Genomic DNA, 17,764 nt, shown 5'->3' on the forward strand with positions numbered 1-17,764 from the left:
TCAGAGATGGTGGTCTCGATGTGTTGCTTGGCTGGTCTCGAACTGGGTTGAATCAATCCTCCTGCCTTGGCCTTCCAAAGTGTTGAGATTACAGGTGTGAGCCACCACACCCAGCCTTGTTGTACCTCTTTTAAATATTTGTTAATTATTTATTCAATGAGGTCAGGATCAGCATATCACCTATCATGTCAAGGGCAAACCACCAAAGCAGAAGTCCAGAGCAGAGACCACATTTCTGATTTATTATGACAGGTTGACATGGCCTGGGGCCCTGTCTCTTAATCTGGTTTGGAGACAGAGTTTTGGATTGGAACCCAAATTTCCTTGTTCCATAGCCTTTGTACTGGGCTATGGAACTCAGACTGCCTGATTCCTGGACAAATGTACTTTCCTTGCAAATCCCTCTCTGAAAATTGAAAGTGAAGATGACATTATTTACCCCTTCCAGGTCACTCCAGGGGTATTTCTTGTCCACCTACATTGTACAGAGTAATAAGCATGAGACCAGGCAGGCAGGGTCTAGCCTCACCTAGAGGATAAGACCAGGCTGAAACATGCACCTGCATTGTCATTTGTCTCTGGAAATTCCAGCCAGGTGGGGCTAGTCTTGACTTCTCTGGCTTCTTTAGGAAGCTTTCTTTTCTGGTTCCTGATGTTTGGCTTTCTGCAGGAAGGTGCCTGTAAACCTTCCCATGGACTCTGACGTTGCTGCCTGTAATCTGATCTTTGCTTTGGTTTCTTTCTTGCAGGAGAAGGCTTCCACTGCAAAACTGGAAGAAACCATTGCTTTGGGAATTTTCTATCCTGCAGCCCTCAGCTACCCTCTGCTGGAATGCTGCCACAATGACTGCTAGAGATACTTTGTGGAAGACCACAGGATGTGTCACCTTTCTTCATGGGCTCATTTTGTGGGCCAGCCATAAGCTTCTGTTCATTCCAACTATGGGTTTGAAGGTCACCCATCTGCAGCACCTGTTTACTCTCTAGAAGAGGTGCTGATAAATCTTGGGAATGTTGTAGCTCAGGTATCTCCATTATGATTGAAACACCAAAAAGTATGACAGTGAGAGGAATAGGACATAGAAAAATTATGACAGGGAAAGAAATCTCACCTAACTGATTCCATCTTGCTTCTAACCTCCAAGCTGCCTTTGTTCATTCCTGGGCATAGGCCAACCAAACTATGGAGAAATTTAATTTATACTTTGACTTTGAATCAAGGATGATAAGAGTCCCTTTCTAAAACTGACCTCCTCCTTGTCCCAGTACTGACACCACCTTTGTAAGACCCATGAAAGGCCATGAGATTGGGATTATAGGAGGAGTCTGAATTCTGCTAAGATGTAGGCATAGTTAAATAATAACCCGCCACTGTTCCATAGCTTGCTTTCTTATAATTCCTAATCACTCAGGATTCATGAAGCCAGAGGTCACAAGATTTGTGACTTCCCCGATTGCTCATATAGATAACATCACTATTGTAGAACCTAAGAGGGGCCTTTTGAGATGTTTTCCAGACTTTTGCATTCTTACAACTAACTCCATTTGGACCCATGAGTCATGACTCAACCCAGTCCTGTGGTCCCCACCCAAAGGCTGACTCAGCTCACGAGGACTGTTTTCCACATCCCTATGATTTTATCTCCAACCAATAAGCAGCACCCACTGCTTAGCCCCTCCCAGCCAAATTATCCACAAAAGCCCTAGCTTCCAAGCTTTCAGGGAGACTGACCTGAGTAATAAACTCCTATCTCCTGCTTAGCTGGCTCTGTGTTTATTAAACTCTTTATTATAACACTTCTGTCTCAGTAAATTGGCTCTATCTGTGCAGTGGGGAATAAGAATCCATCAGGCAATTACACGATTACTCCTTAATACTTAATTAGCAGCAATACTCATAAAGCACTATTTCTAAACATTTATTCAACACAATCCCCAGAGGCTCAGTGACATGAACCATGACATTCCAGTTCTTCAAACTGATACCTTAAACTTTCTGGGCTTTATTCACTTCCAAGACATGATGGAAATCAAGTTTCATTGCTTCCCTTTAGGAAGCTGAAATTATTTCTGATTCATGCCCTAACTGCATCTAGTTCTCTCTCCTGCAGTATTTTTTGCTCAAGCCAAATGGGGCTTGTTGCATTTTATCCTCATTCACACCATGTATTTCTACATTGTCACCCCTTTGTCCAAGCCATTCCTTTTGCCTGAAATGCCCTTCTCATGGATGGATCTCTGCCTTGCCACAATCCACACATGCTTCAACCTGCCTCTAAAAATAAAGATATCAAAAAGACACCTGCACTTGTACGTTTATCATAGCATTATTCACAATAGCAAAGATGTGGAATCCACCTAAGGGCCCATCAAGGGAAGATTGAATTTAAAAAATGTGCTATATATACACCATGAAATTCTACTCAGCCATTAAAAAGAATGAAATGAAATCGTGTCTTTTGTAGCAGCACGAATGGAACTGGTGGCCATAATCCTAGGTGAAATAACTCAGGAACAGAAAGCCAAATACCACAAGGTCTCACTTGTAAGTGGGAGCTAAACAATGCGTACACATGGACATACAGAGGGAATAATAGACAGTGGAGACTACAAAAGGTGGGAGGCAGGGAGGGGGTGAGGGCTGAAAAAGTACCTATTGGGTACAGTGTTCACTACTCGGGTGACGGGTACATGAAAAGCCCAGACTTCACCACTCCACAGTATATTCCCTAAGAAACCTGCACTTGCACCCCCTAAGTACGTAGAACTACAGACAAAATTTAACCGAAAACAAACAGAAAAGCACAAAATGCTTCCAAATGCCAAATGTTTTATGCTGTGCTATGGATCTGCATGGTGTGGGGAACACATTCAAAATTCAGAATTTTCATGTCTGCCTCAGCAGGTACTTTATGCTGGGCTCCCTCTTGTCTCTGACAACCCGGGATGTGTGGAGAGTTCACACACACACACACACACACACACACACACACACACACACACACATATAAATACATATATACATGTTTATAACTACACATATACATATGTATTTTTCACGTCTGTCTGCTTATCTAGCTATCCATCTCTGTATCTATCTACATCTCTCTATTTATCTATCACTATCCATCTGTTTATCCATCTGTTTCTCTCTCTCCATCTATACATATCTATTTACCCATCTTGTATCCATCTATTGATCTATATCTATGTATCTCTCCCTATCCATCTATCCATATATCTATCCATCCATTTTTCTCTCTCCATCTATACATATCTATATCTATCTATCTATCTATCTATCTATCTATCTATCTATCTGTCTATCTATCTATCTATCTATTATCTATGTGTCCACCTATTTCTCTGTATCTATGTATCTATCATCTATCTATCTATCTATCATCTATCTATCTATCTATCTATCTATCTATCTATCTATCTATCTATTATCTATGTATCCACCTATTCCTCTGTATCTATGTATCTATCATCTATCTATCTATCTATCTATCTATCTATCTATCTATCTATCTATTCTTATTCATCTGTTTCTCTCTCTCTCCATGTATACATGTCTATCTATCATCTATCTATCATCTATTTATCTATCTAATTTGTCTATCTATGCCTATCCATCTGTTTCTGTCTCTCCATCTATACATATCTATCTATCTATCTATCTATCTATCTATCTATCTATCTATCTATCACCTATTATCTATCATATATCTACATATCTCATTTATTCTTCACGGCATGGCTTTGTGTCTTTTATCTTTAATTGCTTCCAGCAACACTATGGGGTATATATAAACTAGTATCGTCCTCATTTTCAGAAGCAGAAACTGAGATGCAGAGAAATGAAGTAACTTGCCCATTTTTTCCTTTGAGTTTATCCTGTTGGAACTTTGGGACCAGATCTCTTATAGGTATATTCTCCAGAGCATCTAGCACCATGCTTGCTTATTAAACGAGTGAACACACATGTTAAATAAATAAGAGAATGTCCCAGGATGCTACTGTCTGATTTTCTTCCAGGCCTATTGCCTGGTTGGGCCCATGCATGTAATGTCAGGGTTGGATATCCTGGCTGCTACAACATATTCCATTTGAGGAATAATTTAGAAGTGTGGGTGCAAGATAAAAATATCAGTCTGGCTCCTGGTTAATGGGTGTTTCTAATTAAGCCATGATATACAGTGCTCACAGCCAAATACAGTGTGGTTCTGGCGATAACTCACCAAATAGTGTGTTGTCTTCATTGTTTCATTCCGTGACACTTCCCTGATGAGTTTATAAATCCGTGTGGAATCATGGCCTCGATCGCTTTAATGAGGCCCTTAAAAACTGGGGCAAAATTATAGCAGCAGATAAGGTTGGCTCTGCTGTAGACCTACTTCATAAAGGTTTCTCCTTCTCCTAGTGAAATAAAAACCATTTGATAGACCAAGGAGTTCAATTCCACGTGAATTGGTCAGAGCATATGATTGAATTAATTCTTCAAGCAGCAAAAGAATATTAAAAGCAGTTCTGTCTTCCCTGACCTAGTGGGAAACTAGGTAACTAGAAATGAAAATATTCCTTTGTTCTAGTAAAGAGAAGGGTAGAGGCCAGTGGCTCATGCCTGTAATCTCAGCACTTTTGGAGGCCGAGGCAGGTGGGTCACCTGAGGTGAGGTTCAAGACCAGCCTGGCCAACATGATGAAACCCCGTCTCTACTAAAAATACAAAAAATAGCTGGGCATGGTGGCAGGTGCCTGTAATTGCAGCTACTCAGGAGACTGAGGCAAGAGAATCACTTGAACCCAGGAGGTGGAGGTTGCAGTGAGCCAAGATGACACCACTGCACTCCAGCCTGGGCGACAGAGTGAGACTCCATCTCAAAAAAAAAAAAATTGTATTTTTTGTAGAGGTGGGGTTCTACCCTGTTACCTAAGATTGTCTCACACTCCTAAACTGCAGTGGTGTGATCACAGTTCACTGAAGCCTTTCCAGTAATTTTTCTGCACTTAAAAAAAAACAGTTGAGGGCTGGCACAGTAGCTCACACCTGTTCACCCAGTATTTTGAGAGGCCAAGATGGGAGGATTGCTTCAGGTCAGGAGTTCGAGACCAGCCTAGTCAACATAACAAAACCCCATCTCTATTTAAAAACAAAAAAAAAAAGAGGCTGGGTGCAGTGGCTCATGCCTGTAATCCTAGCACTTTGGGAGGCCTGGGCAGGTGGATCATCTGAGGCCAAGGCAGGTCGATCATCAGCTTGGGTGACAGAGTGAGACTCTGTTTCAAAAGAAAAAACAAGGCTGGCTGCAGTGGCTCATGCCTGTAATCCATATAGTAGTGAACTTTCTTTAAAAAAATAAATCTTTGTTCCCATTTCAGATTGAGGTCAGGAGTTGGAGAGCAGCCTCACAGACAGAGTGAAACCACATCTCTACTAAAAATACAACAACAACAAAAATAAGCTGGGCTTGCTGGCATGCATCTGTAGTCCCAGCTACTCATGAGGCTGAGGCAGGAGAATCACTTGAACCCACGAGGTGGAGGTTGCAGTGAGAGGAGATTGCACCACTGTACTCCAGCCTGGGAGACAGAGCAAGATTCTGTCAAAAAAAAAAAGAGAAAAGAAGGAAGGAAGGAAGGAAGGAAGGAAGGAAGGAAGGAAGGAAAGAAGGAAGGAAGGAAGAAAAGTTGAGGTTAAATGAAGTAAATTTTTAATTTTTTTTCACTTAATATATCATTACTATCTTCTCTTACAATTAGAAATTTATAAAGTTTTTAAAACTGCCTACACAATATTCTTTTAGGTAAATCGACGTAACTTACCAATTAATTTTTTATTGCTGAATGCTTCAGTTTCCTAAAAATTTTCCATATAGTGGGCCAGGAGTGGTGGCTCACGCCTGGGGTGCTGTAATCCCAGCACTTTGGGAGGCTGAGGCAGGTGGATCACGAGGTCAGGAGATTGAGACCATCCTTGCTAACATGGTGAAACCCCATCTTTACTAAAAATACAAAATATTAGCTGGGTGTGGTGGTGGGTGCCCGCAGTCCCAGTTACTCAGGAGGCTGAGGCAGGAGAATGTCATGAACCTGGGAGGCGGAGCTTGCGGTGAGCTGAGATTGCGCCACTGCACTCCAGCCTGGGTGACAGAGTGAGACTTTGTTTCAAAAAAAAAAAAAAATCCATATAGTAGTGAACTTTAAAAAAAATAAATACATCTATGTTCCCATTTCAGATTATTTCCTTGCACTGGGATCAAGCTGAAAGTATTAACAATCAAAATAGTTACTATTTTGTTGATAAGTTAAAATGCTAATTACTTTTCAGTCTTTACCACTTTTGGGTGTCAGCCACCATGCCCGGCCAAAAAATCCACTTTAAAAGCCCAATTTTTCACTTCTATTTGCTTCAGTGTGTTTCATCTGTTAAATGGACTTAATAACAATAACACCTGTTGCATCTACCTCTGATGATTGTTTTTAAATATGTGATGTAGGGCTGGACACAATGGCTCATGCCTGTAATCCCAACAATTTGGGAGGCTGAGGTGGGAGGATCGCTTGAGCCCAGGAGTAAGACCATCCTGGGCAACATAGACCACATCTCTACTAAAAATTAAAAAAAAAATTAGCCTTTCATGATAGAAAATGCTTGTAGTCCCAGCTAGTAGGGAGGTTGAGGCAGGAGGATCACTTGTGTGTTTGCTTTTGCAGCCAGTTGCTGTGGAAGGAGAATGCTTTCTTTATGGCCTCGTCTGTTGTTTCGTGTGCCTCTGAAGAAAACTAGTTTCCACTTGTGTAACAGGCAGGCATGTAACTATTTAAAGCACAGTTCAGTCCTGAAAGGGTCTGGGAGAACCAAATGATGTAGTAGGTGAAGTGGTGCATTGTGGGAATCACAAAGCAAACAGTACTCCAGAAAGACAAATATCAGAAGCTTCCCCTTTCATTTTTTTTTCTTTCTTTTTTTTTTCAAGACAGGGTCTTGCTCTGTTGCCCAGGCTAGAGGGCAGTGCAGATCACGGCTCACTGCTGCCTTGAGCTCCTGGGCTCAAGCAATTCTCCTACCTCAGCCTCCTGAGCAGCTGGGACTGCAAGGGTGCACCACCATGCCTGGCTAATTTTTTGAATTTTTGTAGTGATGGGATCTTACTATGTTGCCCAGGCTGGTCTCGAACTCCTGGCCTCAAGCGATCCTCCCACTTCAACCTCCCAAAGTGCTGGGATTACAGGTGTGAGCCACCTTGCCTGGGCCCCCTTCTCCATATGGCTTCAAAAACATGTCCCTGGAGAGTAGCCTGCTCCCACACTGTCAATAGATGTCATGGGGTCAATAAAATCTCCTGCGATTGTGTATCTCAGACATTTCTGTGTCTTTGATCCTCACCTTGGGACCCTAAGGGAAAAGGGCCTGAGTGTCAGTAACTCTGGGCCTCCCCTAAAGAGAAACGGAGATGGTGGCTCATCTAGGAAGTGGAGGAGCAGGGGGTTCCTGGTTCTCAGGCCACAAGTGATCTCTGCCCACCCAGGGCATGCCCCAGCCTGCAAGTATTGCTGTGTGGTGGGAACACCCGCTTCCCTTGTTAACAGCCTTTGAGAGGGCGTCATGGCCTTAGCTCCAGGGGTTCCTGGCCAGGGCCAAGTGCTCCTTCTGCAGAGGCCTGCACACATCTCACCCCTTTGACTTGTATTTCCGTGGCTTCCCCTCCTCACCTGCCCCCGAGCCCTCCCTGACTGGCCAGCCCCTCAGTAGTCCTCCTCAGCTAGAGAGAGGAGCACGGCCTTGGGTGTATTCTTGAAAAGAGCTGCCCGGTTCTGCTGCTGCCCCTTTTTCACCCAGTGGCCATAGATTTCGAAAGCATAGGCATCGATGAGCCGGCACAGAAGCTGGAGGGTGTAGGGGTGAGTCTCGGATGACGATATTCCGTGTCACCGGCTTCACCCAGCAGTACTGGTAGTAGATCCGCACTGAAGCCAGCAAGGTCAGAGCGATCACCTGCAGGGCCAGGTGGAGAAGCTGGGCTGCAGCACTCCCCTGCCAGGCCCTGCCCCTCCAGCACAGGGACGCTCTGGGCTCGTTTGCCACGAAGCCTTTGGTGGCTTCTGCAGGGCCTCCTAGTGTCCCCCACTTCCCTCTTGGCCAGCATCCACAGGGACGGAGCCAGTGGGCTGACACCTGCCACCTCTGAAGCCAACACAGGGCGGCTGGGAGGGGAGGGGTGGGTACTCTGGAACCCTACTGGGTGTAAGGATCCCTGGGAGAGGAGAAGACTTAGAGGTTTGCGCTTGGGGAGCTGGCGGCAACTGCCACAGGGCCTGGGTTGGGACGCTTTGTACCTTCAACCTCCCCCGGGGGCTGAAGTGCCGTACTTCCTCCACCACGTACTGCTGGAAGAAGGGGTGTGCCAAGGCCTCTTCCGCTGTCCAAGCTCTGGGGTTGCACCACCAGGAATCGGGAGACCTGGGAGGTGAGGAGAGGGGAACCGAGAACGTCAAGGCAGGTCCCCTCCAGCATGTCAGGAGAGGCGGAGCCTCCCCGGGCAGGGGAGCCTGACATCGCAGCCCTGAATCCAGGAGCCAGGCACCTGGCCTCTCACCAGGTCCTTCACGGTGTCCGAGTAATCATCCCACATGGGCGAGCCAAACTGGTAGTTGCTGCTGATGATCAACCTCAGCATCAGCAACTGCTTCCAGTACCAGAAGGGTGGGGGAGCCGGCCAGCAGCGTGTACATGATGACACCAGTGCTCCACTTGGACGTTCGAGGGCCCAGGGCCACTTACCCCAGCACCAGGGGCACCGACTCAGCCCTGCTTGTTCCTCGCTCACCCAGCCCAGGCGGGTGATCCTCCTCCCCCAGTGTACTCGCATGTCCACCGCCTTCCCGTAGCCCGGATGGTCCCCATTCATGGAGCACTGGACGATCTCAGGGCCAGGTGACTGGGGGTCCCGCAGACCTCTGCAGGAACAGTCATCACCAGGACAGTTCAGCAGGGCACTCAGAAGAGGAAGTCCAGGCTAGGCACAGTGGCTCATGTCTATAATCCCAGCATTTTGGGAGGCTGAGGCAGGCAGTTCACCTGAGGCCAGTAGCTGGAGACCAGCCTGCCCAACAAGGTGAAACCCCGTATCTACTACAAATACAAAAATTAGCTGGGTGTGGTGGCACATGCCTGTAGTCCCAGCTACTCAGGTAGCTGAGGCAAGAGAATCGCTTCAACCCAGGAGGCGGAGGTTGCAGTGAGCTGAGATGGCCCCACTGTACTCCAGCCTGGGGGACAGAGCAAGACACTCTCTCAAACGAAAAAAAAAAAAAAAAAAAGAAAAGAAAGAAAAGAGGAAGTCTAAAGAGACAATGGAGATGGAACAGAAATGGTGCTTTGGTGGGGACTCCCCCAACATCCAACTTCAGGACCCAGGGCAGGGCGGGGTACTGCCCACAGGGCCACCAGCTCACCGCCCATTGCTTCCCTGGTCACTATTAGCCATCCTGGCCTGGAACTAGGGTAATGGGAACCTGGGAGAGGACTTACCTGAAGAAACGCCTAGCCCTGCCGGATGTGGGGGCTCACACCTGTAATCCCAGCACTTTGGAAGGCTGAGGCAGGCAGATCACGAGGTCAGGAGTGTTAGACCAGCCTGACCAACATGGTGAAACCCCGTCTCTACTAAAAATACAAAAATTAGCTGGGCCTGGTGGTATGTGCCTGTAATCCCAGTTACTCAGCAGGCTGAGGCAGGAGAATCGGTTGAACCTGGAAGGCAGAGGTTGCAGTGAGTCAATTGTGCCACTGCACTCCAGCCTGGGTGACAGAGTGAGACTCCATCTCAGAAAAAAAAAAAAATACTATTTTCAAAAAAAAAAAGAAGGTAAGAAACTGCACTGCAGCTGGCAGAAAGCAGGAGGCCCCTGAGAAGGATTAGGCCCTCCATCCCAACCTTGCCAATTAAGCCTCATCCTCACTCTGGCTGGCCAAGTCAGCTTCCGACAGGATCAAGCTTACTTCCTGTGGATTAGGCCTACTTCCAGTAGGTCAGGCCTCTTTCTGGAGAGTCTCCTTATTTCTGGAATACAGTATAGTGCTGGCTTCTGATGGATTATGCTCACTTTTGGCATATCAGGCCCAAATCTGGCAGATCAGGACCTCTTCTCGGCTTCCCAAGTGTGAGGTAGGCCTCAGGCCATCCAGGCTTGGCTCTGTCACTTCCATGGCTACTGGGGAGGGGTAAACTTCTGAGGTTTTGGATGTCTCCCACTGTGGCCAGCAGAAGAGGTGGGGGAAAGACAAAGACTCATATTCTTGTCCACATTGCTGGGGTAGGGGGAAGGCCCAGCCCACTGCCCACCCCGATATTGTCTCCATTTGGCTAAAGCTGTTAGAGGAGGCAGTGGTAAGGGCTGTGACTGGGCGTTTCAGTTCTGGCTGGTACAGCTATTGCTGCTGTGCTACCGTACTGTGATTGTACAGCTTCCATGTCTACTAATGAGTACTGTCAAGTAGGAACCCTTACTATGTGTTGAACACTGTCGGAAGAGATTTAGAATTCTCATTTAATCTTCCCATCAACTTTAAGGGATGTAGATGTTGTTAAAACCATTCTACAGGTCAAGAAATAGAGACGCAGAAAAGTCAGTTACCTTACCCAAAACCTCATAACTGGTTACATGGCAGAGTTGTTCTGAATTTTCTTTAAGCCTCTGTGGTCATACCTTACAGCTGCTGTCATGAAATGGAGCAGTCATATTTTTTTTTTCCCAGCTGCAGAATTCCTGTCTCTCAGAAGGGAAACCAATGCCAAACCCAGACTCATCAAGAGAGAAAAAAAAAATTTTTTAATATCGGAGAGCACATATAAATGGTAAAGGTACTTAGGAACCTATATTGATAGTAAAAAAACAATTGCATATTTTGTGACCCAGTCATTCTACTAGGAATACATCCTGAGGACGTCATCAGAAATGTGAGTACAAATTTGTTCACAAAGACACACACTGGAGCATTACTATATAAATGAGAAAGTGAAAATCATCCTCAAGTCCAATGATAAAGGGCTGATTTAATTATACATGTAGTTTAAATACATATCCCTAATAGAATAATTGCTAAGACATGCTGAGTGCTTACCATGTGCCACTCATTGATTTAAGAGCTATACATGTATTAACTCATTTAACCTATGTGATTGATTATAGCGTGATTGTATAGGAATATTTATGGCTTGAGGAAATGTTTATGCTCTATCATAATGAAAAAGTGGATTACAAAACTACTTTTTAAAACTGTGTAGATCCAAAAGGTAGTAGTTAGAACTAAAATATGAAATTACTGTTTTTATTTTCTTCTTTGCCATTTGAAGAATTTTCCAGATTTTCTACACTAATAATCATTAATTACATTTTTTAAAAAAGATTTAAAAATAAAAACATGCCTGAGGGTCTGATGCCCGAGTGAGTCCAGCTAGTGCTATGGCCACAGGGAGCCAATGACCCCTGGGGCTGACCATGAGAGCTCTTGGAGAAGTGAGGAGACCCAATTGGAACCCCTCCCTACCGTGGGCCCCACCCACTGCCCTATTTGCTCAGAAGCTCTGCTGCTGTGAGGACCTGGCACCACGGTCTGCATAACCAGAGAAACATACAGTCATTCTGGCCAGCACTAAAAACAGTCACAGAGGCTGACACTTTCAGGACTAAGATCAAAGGTCTTAATCCAGCTTTCAGAGGCATTCACTGTCTGGCACCTCTTGACTTCTTGGCCCCAGTTTTCTACTCTCCAAAGCCCTTCACTTCAGAAAGGCCATTTCCACCTAACTTTCCCTGTACCCATGATACATCCTTCTCCACATTTTCCAAACGTTCCCATCCTCTACTCCAAAAATATCTTTTTTTGTTATTCCAAGCATATGGATGAGGCTGACAAAACTCGTGAGCGTATTGATGGAACTGCTATAAACATCAGCGTAATAGCAATAACAATAGCTACCGTTTATTGAGCACTTACCTCATCCTGTTTAAATACATTCATCCCATTTAATCTTTATAGCTCATCTGTGGGCAGATACTAGCGTCCATCTTTACAGATAAAAAATCTAAGGATCAAAGAGGTGAAGTAAATTTTCCAAGGTCCCCCCATCAATAAATGGTGGAAATAGCCAGGCGCAGTGGCTCATGCCTGTAATCCCAGCACTTAAGGATGCCAAAGCAGGTGGATCACCTGAGGTCAGGAGTTCAAGACCAGCCTGGCCAACATGGCAAAACCCTGTCTCTGCTAAAAATACAAAAATTAGCCAGGCCTCAGGGCAGGCGCTTGTGATCCCAGCTACTCAGGAGGCTGAGGCAGGAGAATTGCTTGAACCCAGGAGGTGGAGGTTGCAGTGAGTCAAGACAGAGCCATTGCATTCCAGCCTGGGTGACAGGAGCAAAACTCCGCCTCAAAAGAAAAGAAAAAAAAAGTGGAAACAAACTTCAAACCCAGGTCTGTCTGTGCATCTCACAGTGCACTTTCATATTCATGACCTCCTCAGATCTGTGAGGATGGCTGTGCAGGTATGATCAGCCCTCTTACTAGGTGAGGACTCTGAGTCTGGTTGCTGGAAAATGGTAGTTGGGGAGGGAGTCTATTATAAGAATCCAGGTCTCTGGAATTCGAAGATGCAGAAGACATTCATTATGCTCAAAGGCTTATCATGGCTGCCTTAATGTGAATTCAGGCCAATCAGGGATTCAGAATTTCATCTACTCTCTTAAGTGGAATTCTGAATTTATCAGTGCCCAGGAAAGGCACTGATGAAAACGTCACACTGTGAATGGAATGTCAGATATGTGTATATATGTGTGTGATATATGTGAATATCTAGAACAGTCTCATGAAAAAGCATCTGCCAACAAGCTGGGCATAAAGAAATTTAAGATTAAATTTAAGGAGGAATATACAGTTTTGCTTCTTTTTCTAAAAACACAAACAAGTAAAACCCTCTCAGGTTTGATGAATGGGGAATAGAAGTCTCCTCATTGTAAAGGTGTGACCTTTGACCCCAATTATAGGGAACTTAAACTACATCCTTGAGGAGTCCTGTGTTCTAGAATGGATGTGATGATAAGCCAGTGAGCAGTGATTATTCACAAGTCTGAATGGCTTGTCTTCCCACGCTGCAGTTCTGGACCGTGGCCGATCTATTTCTTTCTTACAAAACACTCATGAGCCATGAATTCATTGTGTTGGACTCCCAAGGCAGGCCCAGCCCTCTGGTTCACCTCTTCTCTGCATTTCTGTGTGAATATATTTGGTTCATTGTTTAGAGTTGGCAACTTCCTGTCAATGTCCCAGGAGAAGCATACAGCAGACCAGAAGTGGAATGAGTTTTTTGTTTTGTTTTTGTTTTTTGAGACAGAGTCTTGCTCTGTTGCCCAGGCTAAAGCAAACTCCACCTCCTAGGTTCAAGTGATTCTCCTGCCTCAGCCTCCCAAGTAGCTGGGATTACAGGAGTGTGCCACCATGCCCAGCTAATTTTTGTATTTTTAGTAGAGATGGGGTTTCACCATATTGGCCAGGTTGGTCTTGAACTCCTGACCTCAAGTGATCCACCCACCTTGGCCTCCCAAAGTGGTAGGATTACAGGCAAGAGCCACCATGCCCAGCTGGAATGAGTTTTCAGGAAACCCTCAAGCCAGGCTCTGTCTGGTTTCACTTGTCACCAGGACTGAGGTCTCAGTCCACTCTCAGTGACCCCAAGCTCAGCCAGGCCCCTGTGTCCTGCTCAAGGCTCGAGAGGGAGGAAGACTGCCAAGAGTATGGATCTAGCCTGAGGAGCTGATTGAAACAATTGCTAAAATATGTTCTTTACACACACACACCTGACTTTCTTTTCCTAGAGGGTATGGCGTTCTTCTTAGAAGATGGCATTTATGAGAGAATATATGAGTATAGTTTTTGTTTTCTCTTCATACATGGAGTGCACCCATCACCTGAGCAGTGTACACTGCACCCAAAGTGTACTCTTTTACCTCTCACCCTCTTCTCACCCCCACCCCCTGAGTCCTCAAGGTTCATTGTATCATTCTTATGCCTTTACATCCTCATAGCTTAGCTCCTACTTATAGGTGAAAACATACGACATTTGGTTTTCCATTCCTGAGTTACTTCACTTAGAATAATGACCTCTAGTTCCATCCAAGTTGCTGCAAAAGACATTGTTTTGTTCCTTTTTATGGCCAAGTTTTACTCCATGGTGTATATATTCCACATTTTCTTTATCTACTCATTGGTTGATGGGCACTTAGATTGGTTCCATATCTGCAATTGTGAATTGTGTTGCTATAAACAGGCATTTGCATGTGTCTTTTTCATATAATAACTTATTTCCCTTTGGATTGATACCCAGTAGTAGGAATTGCTGGATCAAATGGATTTCTACTTTTAGTTGTTTAAGGAATATCCATACTGTTTTCCACAGTGGTTGTAGTTTACATTCCCACCGGCAGTGTAAAAGTGTTTCCTTTTCGGCCGGGTGCGGTGGCTCACGCCTGTAATCCCAGCACTTTGGAAGGCCAAGGCGGGAGGATCACTTGAGGTCAGGAGTTCGAGACCAGTCTTGCCAACATGGTGAAACCCCATCTCTACTAAAAATATAAAAAATTAGCCAGGCATAGTAGTGTGCACCTGTAATCCCAGCTACTCAGGAGGCTGAAGCAGGAGAATCACTTGAACCCAGGAGGCAGAGGTTGCAGTGAGCCGAGATCTTGCCCTTGCACTCCAGCCTGGGTGAGAGGGCGAGACTCTGTCCCAGAAAAAAAAAAAAAAAAAAGTGTTCCTTTTTCACCACTAGCATGTCATTATCTACTGTTTTTTGACTTTTAAATTGTGGAGGAGTATGGCGGTATTTCATTGTGGGTTTAATTTGAATTTCCCTGGTGATTAGTGATGTTGAGCATGTTTATATATGTTTGTTGACCGTATATTTTCTTTTGAGAATTGTCTATTCATGTCCTTTGCCCACTATTGAATGGGATTGTTTGTTTTTTTTCTACTGATTTGTTTGAGTTCCTTGTAGATTCTAGATACTAGTCCTTTGTCAGATGCATAGTTGGTAAATATTTTCTCCCACTCTGTGGGTTGTCTGTTTACTCTGCTGAGTATTTCTTTTGCTGTGCAGAAGGTTTTTAGTTTAATTAGGTCCCATTTATTTATTTTTGTTGCGTTTGCTTTTGGGGTCTTAGCCATGAATCTTTTACCTAAACCAATGTCTGAAAGAGCTTTCCCTATGTTATCTTCTAGAGTTTTTATGGTTTGAGGTCTGGGTTTAAGTCTTTGATCCATCTTGAGTTGACTTTTGTATAAGGTGAGAGACGAGGATCCAGTTTCATGCTTAGCTAGCCAGTTTTCTCAGCACCATTTATTTAAGAGGGCGTCCTTGCCCCAATTTCTGTTTTGTGTGCCTTGTTGGAGATCAGTTGGCTGTTAAGTATTTGGCTTTATTTCTGGGTTCTCTATTCTGTTGCATTGGTCTATGTGCTTATTTTTATACTAATACTGTGCTGTTTTAGTAACTATCGCCTTGTAGTACAATTTGAAGTCGGGTAGTGTGATGCCTCCAGATTTATTCTTTCTGCTTATTTATTCTTTGGCTATGTGGGCTTTTTTTTTGGTTCCATATGCATTTTAGGATTTTTCTAGTTCTGTAAATAATGGTGATGGTATTTTGATGGAACTGCATTGAATCTGTAGATTGCTTTGGGCAGTATGGTCATTTTCACAATGTTGATTCTTCCCATCATGAGCATGGAATGTGTTTCCCTTTGTTTATGTCATCTATTATTTCTTTCAGCAGTGTTTTTTAGTTTTCCTTGTAGAGATCTTACACATCCTTGGAATAGAACCATAGTTTTAAATGCAATTTTTAAGTTTGATAGTTAAGGAAATAGTGTTGTGAATTTTTTAAAGTAATGACTCTTTTCCAAAATAATTAGCACCTAAAATTTTGGTAACAGTTTTATTGAGATATCATACACTTTATAATTCATCAATTTTAAGTGTGCAATTCAATGGTTTTAGTATAGTTACAGAATTGTGTGACCATCACCACAATCGATTTTAGTACATTTTTATAATCCCCCAAAGAAATTTTGTATACCTTCTTTAGCTATCACTCCCCAATCTCTTCACCCCACCTCCCAGTCCTAGGCAACCACTAATCTTCTTTCCATCTTCATAGATTTGTCTATTCTGAACATTTCCTATAAAAGGAATCATAGAATATGTGGTCTTTTGTGCCTGGCTTCTTTCATTTAGCATAATGCTTTTAAGTTTCATCCATGTTGTGGCATGTATTAGTGCTTCATTCCTTTTTTTTTTTGAGACGGAGTCTCGCTCTGTCGCCCAGGGTGGAGTGCAGTGGCCGGATCTCAGCTCACTGCAAGCTCCGACTCCCGGGTTCACGCCATTCTCCTGCCTCAGCCTCCTGAGTAGCTGGGACTACAGGCGCCCACAATCTCGCCTGGCTAGTTTTTTGTATTTTTTTTAGTAGAGATGGGGTTTCACTGTGTTAGCCAGAATGGTCTCGATCTCCTGACCTCATGATCCGCCCGTCTCGGCCTCCCAAAGTGCTAGGATTACAGGCTTGAGCCACCGCGCCCAGCCACTTCATTCCTTTTTATGACAAATAAGATGCCATTGTATTGACATACTACATTTTGTTTAGCCATCAGTTGGTGGACACTAGGTTCTTTCCACCTTTAGGCTATTATGAATAATGCAGATATAAACATTCACCGGCAAGTTTATGTGTAAACATATGCTTTCAGTTCTCTTGGGTAGACACCTAGGAATGTGTTAAAATAGTTAATCGGGAGGCTATTAGGCTGAGACAACTCCGTCACTTTGGGTTCCTGTGTAAGGAAACCCAAACCCAATTCAATGTAAACAGTAAGTGAAACTAAAGCTTAACCTATCAGAAGCCACCAACTAACCTCTAACTAAAAACTTTCCACCATAACTAGTCAAATATTTTCTTTGTCTTGCTTCCACAAACACGTTAGAAAAAGTTTTCTATTGCCTGCCTGCACTGAACTGCTTTTGGTCTGGTACTGCTGAATTCATGAATCACTGAATGCTCGAATAAACTCATTAAAATTTTGATGTGCCTCAGTTTATTTTTAATTAATTAATTAATTAAGATAGGGTTTCACTCAGTCACCCAAGATGGAGTGCAGTGGCATGATCTCAGCTCACTGCAGCCTCTACCTCCCAGGCTCAAGCAATCCTCCCACCTCAGCCTCCCGAGTATCTGAGACCACAGGTGCATGCCACCATGCCCAGTTAATTTTTGTATTTTTGTGGAGACAGGATTTTGCCATGTCACGCAGACTGGTCTCAAACTCCTGAGCTCCAGCAATCCTCCTGCCTTAGCCTCCCAAAGTGCTGGGATTACAGGAATGAGCCACTGCGCCCCGGCCCTCAGTTTATTTTTAACAAGTGGAATTGCTAGGTCAAATGATAACCCTGCGTTTATCTTTTGAAGGAACTGCCAGACTGTTTTCCAAAGTAGATCCACCATTCTACATTCCCATCAGCAGTGTGTGGAACTTCTGCTTCCTCCGCATTCTCACTAACACTTATCTGCTTTTTTGATGAAAGCCATCATAGTGGATGATATAGTTTGGCTGTGTCCCCACTCACATCTCATATTGAATTCTCCAGTGTTGTGGGAGGAACCTGGTGGGAAGTAATTGAATCATGGGGGCAGGTCTTTCCCATGCTGGCT

General features: G+C 44.2%; 1 pseudogene; it reads right to left on the reverse strand.

Moving 5' to 3' along the window:
- Positions 1-7,273: 7,273 nt before the first annotated feature.
- LOC105518964 lies at positions 7,274-8,979 on the reverse strand (annotated as a pseudogene).
- Positions 8,980-17,764: the final 8,785 nt, after the last annotated feature.

The sequence above is a fragment of the Colobus angolensis genome, unplaced genomic scaffold (assembly GCF_000951035.1).
Source record: "Colobus angolensis palliatus isolate OR3802 unplaced genomic scaffold, Cang.pa_1.0 Scaffold333, whole genome shotgun sequence".
Lineage (NCBI taxonomy): Eukaryota > Metazoa > Chordata > Mammalia > Primates > Cercopithecidae > Colobus > Colobus angolensis.